This window comes from Vulpes vulpes, chromosome 15 (genome assembly GCF_048418805.1).
Source record: "Vulpes vulpes isolate BD-2025 chromosome 15, VulVul3, whole genome shotgun sequence".
NCBI lineage: Eukaryota > Metazoa > Chordata > Mammalia > Carnivora > Canidae > Vulpes > Vulpes vulpes.
Window position 1 is genome coordinate 97,076,482 of NC_132794.1, and position 10,832 is coordinate 97,087,313.

Genomic DNA, 10,832 nt, shown 5'->3' on the forward strand with positions numbered 1-10,832 from the left:
ATGGTACCAAAAACTTATTTCCATTATACAAACTACAAAGTGTTTATTTCCAGAGAAAGGTGTTGTATTTCCTCTTTCTGACATCTTATACATGCATCATTACCTCTCCTCCAGCCTGCTTCAGAGGGTTGTACCCCAATATATTCAGATTCTTTTGAGAAATTATAGATAGCTGTGGACTGCAACTTTTTTCAAAAAAAAATGCTCATATACACGCAATGTGTAGGCAATCTCAGAAAGTTCATGGACTCTGAAGCCTTACAGAAGAATTCCCTAGGGAAATATTTTTCAAACTTTAGTGTTACTAAGAATCACCTAGGGGATTATTAAAACATCAATAACCCTGCTCACTCTTCTGCCCCCATCAACGGAATAAATACTAATTCCAGAGGCTACATTTACTTCAAACACCCCAGGGTATTTTAAATGTGGGGGCCAGAGGACCATCTCTGAATGTAGTTTCAGTTGCCAGTTGGAGAACCCAAGGCTGCTCAGTTCAAAATCCCTCTATCTACCCAGAGCTAGTCAGGTAGAGATCAGAGGCAGCATTTCCAAACCTGAGTGACAAAAACCCTTCCCTTGATTCTAATCGAGAGAAAGAAGTGAAGAACTAAGCAAAAGACCTTTGACTTTCCAAACAGGCAAGCCCTGGATCAGATGACTAATAAGTTTGGGTTCTCATATCCTCTCTCATTTTAATTAGAGAAAATGACCAGAGCCATCAAGCCTTTGGCTCACGAGTACAGTATGATCAGACAATTACCTGATAACATGTCTCGGTAGCCTGATGTTAGAGTGAGTATCCACACTGTCCATGCTGTCTAAGGTCAGTAGCCAACAGGAAGAAATCAAATGCCGGCTTCCACACGTTCATTCTTCCTGGAGAACAAGCTGGACATGACATTTTAGTGATGCTACAGGAGTCATTCACAGGAATGGGTGGGCATGATGAAAAGAATAAAAGAGGCCAGTAACCTGAGAACAGAGTAACATGGAAAGGGGCACAATTAGATTCTTCTGTTCATGCCAAGGGCTCCCCTACCGTCACTTGAACTGGCTTAGGAATTCCTCTTTAAGAAACTTCAGCATGAACCCAATACACTAGGGCAGTGTGACAGTAGAAAGAGCTTTGGAGTCAAAGTCAAAGCAAAACTCAAATTGCTGATCTGTCGCCTTTTAGCTAGATAATTTGTGGCGGCTTTCTTAACCTCTCTGGAGGCAGAGCTGGGGCTGGACTTGGGTCCCTCAACTCTGACCTCAAAACTCAGCATTTCTTGGTAGCTGGACCCCTATGCCTCTTGAGTAGTAGATCTTACAGACATGTGGAAGAAACACATTTACCAAAAGAGAGACTCAACCAGGAAGACTGGTGAAGACTGAACAAAACCAGTCTGCGCCAAGGCGGACCACAGTGCTGACCTGACCTTTCACTAACTTTTTTCCTCACTATAACACTAAAAAATCACACCTAAGGGCGGAGATTAGACATGCTCATGAGACATGCAGTGCATGGTGAAGCGTGTTCCACCCACTGTGCCTGCATGCCTCATTTCCTGTATCTCCCACCCCTACATACTTAGACATCACTCCTTTGCCACCTCAGGCTCTTTAGAAACATGCCTCAAATTGGGCTCCCTGTGAGGAGCCTGCTTCTCCCTCTGCCTATGTCTCTGCCTCTCTCTGCGCCTCTCATAAATAAATTAAAAAAAAAATCCTTGCCCAGATTTTGGGATGCCTGGTGGCTCAGCCGTTAAGCTTCTGCCTTTGGCTTAGGTCGTGATCCTGCAGTCCTGGGATTGAGTCCCACATCGGGCTCCCTGCATGAAGCCTGCTTCTTCCTCTGCCTATATCTCTGCCTCCCTCTGTGTGTCTCTCTTAAATAAATAAAATCTTTAAAAAAAGAAACATGCCTCACCTTCTGTTCTGAGAGCCAGCCCGAAGGATCCTTTCCTTTGTTCTTCTCCCATGTACTTGAGCATAAGCCCCAAAAGCCTTGCCTGGAACTCCCATTTGTCCTCTAGTAAATTTCTGCCCAAGGACCCCAGTCATTAATACTCCACTCAGTTTCCACAGTGTTAGAATGGGGATAATTCCTACTTCAGAGGGTTGTTGTAAGGATTAAATTAAATAACATAGTGATGATATTTTGCAAATGTTCTTATAGAGGGTTGCTCAAAAGATATGGTGACTTTTTTTTTTTTAGATATGGTGACTTTTATTACTGTTGTTAAAAGTCAGCTTCTGTAAGATCATACTATAGAGCATATCAGGGTGGAGTAGAATCATTGCTCTAGTGTTCAGCAAACTCCCCTCTGCCTTGTCTCCAACCCCCAGCCTCAATCAGATACAAGAAGAGCAAAGGGAGCCATTGATGACTGATTTATAATTGTCAGCATAAAACATAACACTTCTATCATGAGGCAATGACATCTGACTTGAAGTAAATCTTAATAGTTCCCTCAATGGCCACTTCATAAGGCCAGTAATGACCCCTCAATCACCCTGAATCAGACAATTTGTTCTGAAGCCCAGCACATATCACCTGTATCAGTTCTCCTGGACCCCAGGAGCCCTGTGCCCAATCCCAAGGGTACTCCCTGATGTGCAGGAATGCTGGCTTCAGCCAAAACATAACTCTGTCCCCAGCCCATGGCAAAAAGGCCTGAGCAAGTCCAGATGTCAGTGGAATTCTGCATCCTAAATTTTAGTCTCCCCTTCTTCCAACACCTTATATGTGTAAACCACACTGCTAGACCAGCTATCTCTCAGCTTCATCTCCCACAAAATGTCAGTAATAATATCTGTCCTTCTTATCTCTTAGGACTATGATGATAATAAAACTGAAGAAACATGACAAAATTCTTCAAAGTGAAGCATTTTGAATAGTAAAAAGGCATATTACTGATCTAAGGTAGTAGAAAAATATTCAGTAGATCTTAGCAGAAGCAGAGACATGACAGCTTTGATGTATATGTAAAAACTACGTAGAGTTTCCTACAAGAGCATCCAGGTCCTTTTATCCCTATCAGAATTTTAGAATAATGCCTGTTCTTTCAGTATGAACCTTGAGTAGTAAGATTTCACTTTTGTTTCTTGCCAAGCTTTTAACCATTGCATCTATAGGGGCCAAGAGCAGGCTACCCCCAAATGTGCTACTTTGGCCTATTGATGATTTTAAATAAATGTCACTTACGAGACAGCCATTGCAAAAATAATGCTCTGATCGCCCCTGCCTCTCAACCTGTCTTAGACTCCAGAAAGCAAGAAATCAATCTCCTAAGTGAAAAGTTCCTTCCCTGTAATACAGGTAAAGAGAATCTTTGCTCTCTAAGAAATCTGAGCCAGGGAGACTATATAAACAACCCTTGTTACTTTTTTATTCTTTTACTTTCCCAGCCCAAATTCTGTTTAGAATTCCTTACCAACTGTAGCTCCCAAAGTTACATTTTGTCATCCTGTCAATTCCTCATAGATTTATTGTCTCTTTGTCAAAAAAAAAGTGTAAAAACTGCCTGAGCTGGTCATTTCTTGAAGTCTTAATTTCATTATTGTGCCTCTGTGTGCACTTTAGTTTGTTTTTTTTTGTTTTTCATCTGCCTCATGTCAATTTAATTCCCAAACCAACTGGAAGGAGCTTGGAAGAAACAAGGAAACTTCTTCCTCTCCTAGACATGTATCTGATGTAAGCAGAATCTACACTCTGCAGTGGCTGGCACATTCTGAGGAGTCTGGTTCCTCCCCACACTCCTTCCTCCAAAGCTCTTCCAGGCCATCACTTTTGGCTGCTGCAGGGATGATGTCTGGCCAGTATGCCTTTGGAGACAGAGATGCATCCTTCACACTTTCAAGAGGTATGCGACAATGATCAAGATACACATAAAGAAAAGCCATAGTATTTGTATATAAATTTAAAGACATAAGGCAAAGTGGCATTTTGGGGAGCCTGGCTCAGGATGTCTCTGATAGAGTTTACTAAATAAAAGACAATCTTTGTTTTGAAAACAAGTCAGGATAAAAAGAAGCTATGACATCCAAGATGAGATTTAAATATGCAAATAAGGGCAATGATATCTTTAAGGGATGGCATGGGGTTTTTTTGTTTGTTTTTTTCAGGCGGCATGAATTTTCAATTTCTCATTGGGCATGCAATATATCCTTAATCGTTCAAACCTGATGTCATATATTAAGGGATTTCCTCTCTACACATGCTCTTGCAGTTCTTTTGCCTAACATGAACTGTGGCCACCTCAAAATTCCCCTTTTAAAGTTCTCACTACTACTATTCCTTGTTCAATTTAAGCACCACCCTTGTCAAAAAGCCTTCTTAACCATTCCTACCAGAAGGTTCCCACCTCACCTTTAGTCCTCTAGAAGTTCTCCCATGAGAGGACGTGCATCTTCTATCGCCTCATATGAATTCGTTCATGATTTTTTTATACCATGTTACTCACACCTCTCTATCAGTGCCTGGAACAACTTAGGTTCTCAGTGATATCTGTAGAATGAAAAGTTAATAAGATTATTTGCAAAAAGCTGTTAGTGTTGTCCCTGGCACATAGTACTACTTAAATGTTAGCAATTATTCATATAAATAAGAAAACACTCCACGTATTTTTGTGCCCAAATCTATGGTTTCGTGTCTAATTCTTTTCTATTCATATATTTTTTCTTTAAAAGATATGAATCTTCCTGAGTCTTTTAAAAAAGTTTTTATTTAAATTCCAGATAGTTAACTTACAGTGTAATATTGATTTCAGGTGTACAATATTGTGATTCATCACTTCTATACAATACCTGGTGCTCATTAGAACAAGTGCCTTCCTTAATCTCCATCACTTATTTAACCCATCCCCTACCCCACCCCCAAAGTCAATATTTAATTATCTTTTATAGAAGGTATCAGCAAATTCCAAAAAGAAGTGTAATTTCTATTCTTAGATTATGCATTTTTCAGCTAAAGACTGCACGTTTGCCAACACAAAGATGATATAAAATAAACTACTATGTCTTTCTTACTATGAATACCAGTACCTGATTTAAATAGTGGGTTTCAAACTTCAGGAATTTATGTAAACACATATGTATGTGAACAATAGGGAAATACCTAATCATGTGAAATAGAAGGCTTGCTTACTCCAAAGTCAAGGACATAGATCAATGTTTTATCTTTGTTCCCCCCAAACTTATAAGCTACAATGAGTGCAACACTCTCAAACTGAAAACACTAACATATTGTGTCTGACATGGGTGGAGCTTCAGAGAAAGAACTGACTATGTGTCATCAGAAAGCAGAAAGCATGTAGTCTCCCTACTTTTAAGATCGCTAATAGGGAGATTCAAACTGGTCCCTCTTGCCTCACATCTTATGCTTTCCTCCTCTATAGCATCTCACTTTCCATGTCCAATGCATTTGCCTTCATAATTAGGATCAGAACCCTGATCAGGAAAAGAAAACTGTAAGTTTGTTAAAGAAAGCTAATTCTATTAAAATTTAAAAGGTCAGGTGAAGAAAATCTTATATAAATGATCACAGCTGATATCAAACGAAAATCAGATTTTTTTGTTGACTCATAAATGTATAAAGTAAGACTAGATCTTAAAATTTTCCCATCAATTTATGCTCAGTGAATCACTCAAGAGTTGATTTTCAGGCTCTCTAAAGATGAAGAGGAGAGTGTGAGAACAATGCAATCACTACTGCAGCTCAGGAATGAAATTTGACAGGTAAGTATTAGGAGCATTCCTTTTTCTCAAGGAGATAGAGCATCCATAACTGATGTGCCTCCTTCCAACCTCCTCTGAAATCCATTCACGATGAATAATTTTAGAAACATATCTCAACTGGCTCTGATTTCTATGTCCTATATTAAAATGTATCAGGCAAGCATAGATTCTGGAGTCAGATCAAAAAAGTTTACAAATTGTGCTCTGTCTCTGACACTCTCATAAGAGCCTGAACATCTGACTTATTCTTTCTGAACCTTAGTTTCCTGTTTGGTGTAATGGAAGTGATCATTCAATCCTCACAAGATTATTATGATATTTTTTTAAATGATGAATATGAGACATTTTACAACAACAACAAAAAATACCGGCCTGGTTTTATTGCCAAGTTTGCATTGATACATCTCAGGTTTAAAAATACCTGAAGGAGAAGATGCACATGTCAAATAACCAGATAGTCCTACAATTTGATAAATGCGACATAAATATCATCATAAGGACATATGTATGCAGATGATTGTCTATGAGCAATGTTGCCAGTGAGAAATAGAGAGTAAGAAACTGAAGCATTTTAAATCACATTCAGCATAAAAATGTGAGGAGACAATATTAATGCTTATACTATCCACCTAACAAGAATTTCATAGGCACTAATGAGCTAGTGCTGGTTAGCATTTTGAAACCCAGTGGAGGAAAGAATAATACACACAACACACCCCACAAGGCAGTGACTATAATCATATGAAGTTAGATCATGTATAAAATGAGCTGTGTAGAAGCAATATGTTCTTGCTCCTGACAAATTGTCTGTGCTTAGGATCCTGAATGCCACAGCATTCCCTCATTTGGTCCAAATCTTGCTAAGGTCCCCATCAAGAAAGTCTGCCCTGTATGACAAGGCTACAAATGTCAATACCTGAATTTAAATAATGGCTCAAAATCTTCAAAATTCCTCTGAACTTTCTCTCCTTCTCTCTCTCTTATACACGCACGCATACACACACACTAAAGAAAGGTTTAGTCATGTGCAAGGCAAAAGTTATGCCCTCAAATGGCTGTCCCAAGAGCATCAGCAACATGCACAGGAAGGAGGCAAGAAGAGGGAAAGTAGTCAATGAAACCATTCAGAAAAAAAAAAAAAAAACAACATTCAGAATTCCTGAAATGTTATATGGGCAGTCTATAATCACCCCACTTTAATTTAGCACAATCATTAGTCTTTTAATGGGTTTTAACTAAAGGTCAGTTTTAAAAGATGTGTGACACCTGGGCCTCTTTCTTTCTTTCTTTCTTTCTTTCTTTCTTTCTTTCTTTCTTTCTTTCTTTCTTTCTCTCTCTCTCTCTCTCTCTCTCTTTCTTTCTTTCTTTCTTTCTTTCTTTCTTTCTTTCTTCTTTCTTTCGATTTTATTTATTTATTTGAGAGAGAGGGAGAAATAGAGGGAGAACAGGGGGAGAGGGAGAGGGAGAAGCAGACTCCCCACTGAGTAGAAAGCTTGACTCTGGCTAGATCCCAGGATTCTGGGAACATGAGCTGAAGGCAGGCATTTAACTGACTGAGCCACCCAAGTGCCCCTGCCCCACTTCATTCTGAGGAAGAAAATTGAGGTGGCAAATCATGAATTTCTGATTTTTGTCTTCATGTTTGGGGTTGATGAACTATTCCCTTTACTGATCTGAGAGAAAGAAAGGCATTGGAAATGACAGTAACACAAATATGTAGGGACCTTATCACAACAGTGTCCTTTCATGTGTATCAAGATCTATCATTCTGTCAATTAATTCTGATTAGCACTGACCTCACTTTACAGATAAAGAAATCTAAATTCAGATTATTGCCTCAACTTGCCAAAGGTACTTGACAAATAAAGAGGGCTAGAACTCAAATTTCCAGTCTTTTTCATTACATTAAGTTGCCTCCATCTGGGAGGTTTCCTCTGCTTCTATACTATCCAATTTACAAAAATAATAACTTTACTTTCTTCGTGATGCTGAAACAGATATATCTGGATAGACGAAATTGATTAGCTCTACTTTTGAGGACAGAGAGAGAAAGAGAAGGTTATGGGGTAGGTGTGTGTGAGGGTTAAGATAAAAAACAAAGGACTTCAGGCAAGAGAGAAAGGTCACTAGTTAGCAGACTTTGAGTGCTCAATCATCAGTCACTACCCTTATTATTGACAATAAGTAACCCTAGCAGACCTACTGCATGTCCCCATCCAAAATTTGACCCACACTGTCCCTATATAATTTGTAAGCACAAATACATGACCATGCTGGCAACACCCCCACATGTACACACACACACACACACACACACACACGCACACACACACAACCTGGCAATACAGTTTAGTAATTACTTAAATGAACAAGTATCTGGTTTGCCAAGGATGCATTTTCCCCTCTCTCATTCTCTTTCAAGATTAGGTGAGGGATAATTTACAGCTTGGAAAACAGCATGCATTTCTAGTCCAAAGTCTTTTGCTTCACAGTACCTACATATTTGATGTGTCCAAAACTTCCCTTTACAGTCAGAAATTGTGAGCTAACTATTCGAAGAAGTGGAAAAGTTCTAAAAATTTCAAACTTAAATGGAGTGAATAGTTTTAGCAGTGATTACATTAAAGATGTGATTATTAAAGTAGTAAGTAAGAGCAAAGATCTCCAGGAGCTCCATGGAAATAACCTCCGCTTCAATGGTTTAAGTAAATGTGTGTGAGAACAACATATAGACCAGCATCTGTATCCTCAAGGGTAGATATTAGAGCATTCTGGATGCTCTCAGGACAGGGCTAGGAATATTAACTCTTAATATTGTGATTTGCATCAATATATTCTAAACCTATATTCATTCCTATTGAACAGATTTCACCTTAAAATACTAAAAATTTCTATTTCAAAAGCTCAGTATGAGCATAACTATAGTGGGAAGGTTTCTAGCAGTAATATTACAAATGAAGTCATGGTAGAAGGTGCTAGCCTGAATAATCTGTGCGTATTTCAAAGAATAAACTCTCAATTTCCTGATTGAGTCCACCACTCATTTATGTTTATTATTTGCCTGCCCTTGTTCATAATGTTCTCAATGTCTGCTTTATGGTAGCCTAGAGAACTTTCATGCACTTTTTGAATGGTCTTAATCATAACCACCAAAGCTGTTGTTTCACCACGTCTGCCAAAGATAGTTTCCAGGTTCACTTTAAATTGACAGCTGAAGAACTGCAGATATATTCCCCAAATTCTAAAACTTCCTCTGGCATGGCCCCAAATCACTGATGTTCACCTCTACAAGCCACTCTGTGGGCAGCAAAACCCCACCACACCTACTGTCCTCCGTGTCAGCCTCCTGTAATCTAGCAATCTCTTCACCTCATGAGGTAGGGTCAAGCCTTTATTTGTGTTCTTCACTGGAGGAGGTCAAATACTGGAGGACAACAAGGGGTTGCTGTCACTGGGGTATTGATGTTTCTAGGAATGGATCACACTGGAAAAGCACACACGCCCTCAAAAGGCTGACCGGGCTCTCTCTGTAACTTGCATCTCCAGTGCCCAGAGAGAGGGACTACACCAAAAGGACAATGACCATCCCACTGCAGTTCTCATCCACGTTAAGTTACCTTACTAATATGTCATCTTGGACTTACTCAATCCATCAGTAAGTCTGCAAAGTCTGCAGCCAGGAAAGGGGAACTCATTCCACTGAATATCAGGCAGCCCTACAAGTTAACCCTCTCATCCCCGCATTCCAGATACTTCCTTACAAACCCCCTCTTTGCCTGCTCTTCAACCCCACAGACCATTGTGACAGGGGGTAGGATTTACCTGCTAATTTGGAAGTTTCTTTCATGGTTGGGGCTTGGAGAAGATAGATGTCCCGGAGGGATGGAAGCATTCTGGAGGTGACACAGTTCCTGGGGAAGTTGGGCAGTGGCTTCGCTTCGCGCAGTTCCCGAGTAAGAAGCTTCAAACACCCCTGTCCACCTGACTCTCCAACACACTTTAGCGCTTACTCCCCTCACCCCTCACCTCTTTCATCACCCCCCCCCCCATCCTGCCCCTTCTCCACTCCTGACACCGTGGCAGCCAGCCAAGTGGAGCGTCCTTTGTGTGCGGAGGTCCCGGTCACCTCCAACGTGCTGATCCTCAGCTCAGCTCCTCCAGCGCAGAAGCTTTGTGTCTCTCTTGCGGAGGAGTTCCGGGGTCCCGCTGCTTAAAGTCTCTCCGGGGCTTCCACTTCTGCGGGCCTCCGGTTCCCGGATCCCAGAAGCGGCCCCGAATGGGAGGGGGTGCAGCAGCCCGGCCGGCGGCGGGGCCCGGGGGCCCGCGGGGTGTGGAGGGGGACGCCGCCGAGCGCCCGGACCGGGAGGACCCCTCGGCCCCCTGGGGAGCCCCCGCCCCGAGGAGCGCGCTCAGCCCCCGGGGAGCCCCCCGCCCCGAGGTCCGCGCTCAGCCCCCTGGGGAGCCCCCGCCCCGAGGAGCGCGCTCAGCCCCCGGGGAGCCCCCCGCCCCGAGGTCCGCGCTCAGCCCCTGGGGAGCCCCCGCCCCGAGGAGCGCGCTCAGCCCCCGGGAGCCCCCCGCCCCGAGGAGCGCGCTCAGCCCCCGGGGAGCCCCCCGCCCCGAGGAGCGCGCTCAGCCCCGGGGAGACCCCCCCAGGACCGCGCTCAGCCCCCGGGGAGCCCCTGCCCCGAGGAGCGCGCTCAGCCCCCGGGGAGCCCCCCGCCCCCAGGACCGCGCTCAGCCCCCGGGGAGCCCCCCGCCCCCAGGACCGCGCTCAGCCCCCGGGGAGCCCCCCGCCCGCTTTCCCTTCGGGAGCCGGGAGCGCCGGGCGGCTGGGGCGGGCGCTCCGGACCCCAACTCCGTCCAAGTTGGGGCGCGCGGGGGGCGGGCGGAGGCGGGGCGCGCGGGGCCAGGCGCAGCCACGTGGGCTGCAGCGGGTCTCGGGACCCCGGGCCGCTGCCTGCGGAGCCCCCGCGCGGGGCGGGGAGTGCCGGGCTCTCCGGGGTCCCTGGGGCTCGGCTGCCCGCCGGGAACGCGCTGCGAGCGCCGGGGACCCTCCCGCTCCTGCTGTCCTCTCGCTTTGTTCCCCTCCGTCCACTGCCTGGATCTCC

General features: G+C 43.7%; 1 long non-coding RNA gene across 7 annotated transcripts in view; it reads right to left on the minus strand.

Annotated features, from left to right (window-relative positions):
• LOC112915922 (uncharacterized) overlaps positions 1-10,263 on the minus strand; it is an 81,011-nt gene extending 70,748 nt beyond the window's left edge. For 5 of the 7 annotated variants that reach the window (XR_011997571.1, XR_011997569.1, XR_011997568.1 and 2 more), the window contains exons 1-3: positions 9,547-9,756; positions 4,358-4,495; positions 764-975 (exon numbers count right to left, since the gene is read on the minus strand). This is a non-coding gene — a long non-coding RNA (uncharacterized lncRNA). Of the gene's footprint in view, positions 1-763; positions 976-4,357; positions 4,496-9,546 lie in introns of all 7 variants that reach the window. The other 2 variants (XR_011997574.1, XR_011997573.1) reach the window with 2 other exon arrangements.
• Positions 10,264-10,832: the final 569 nt, after the last annotated feature.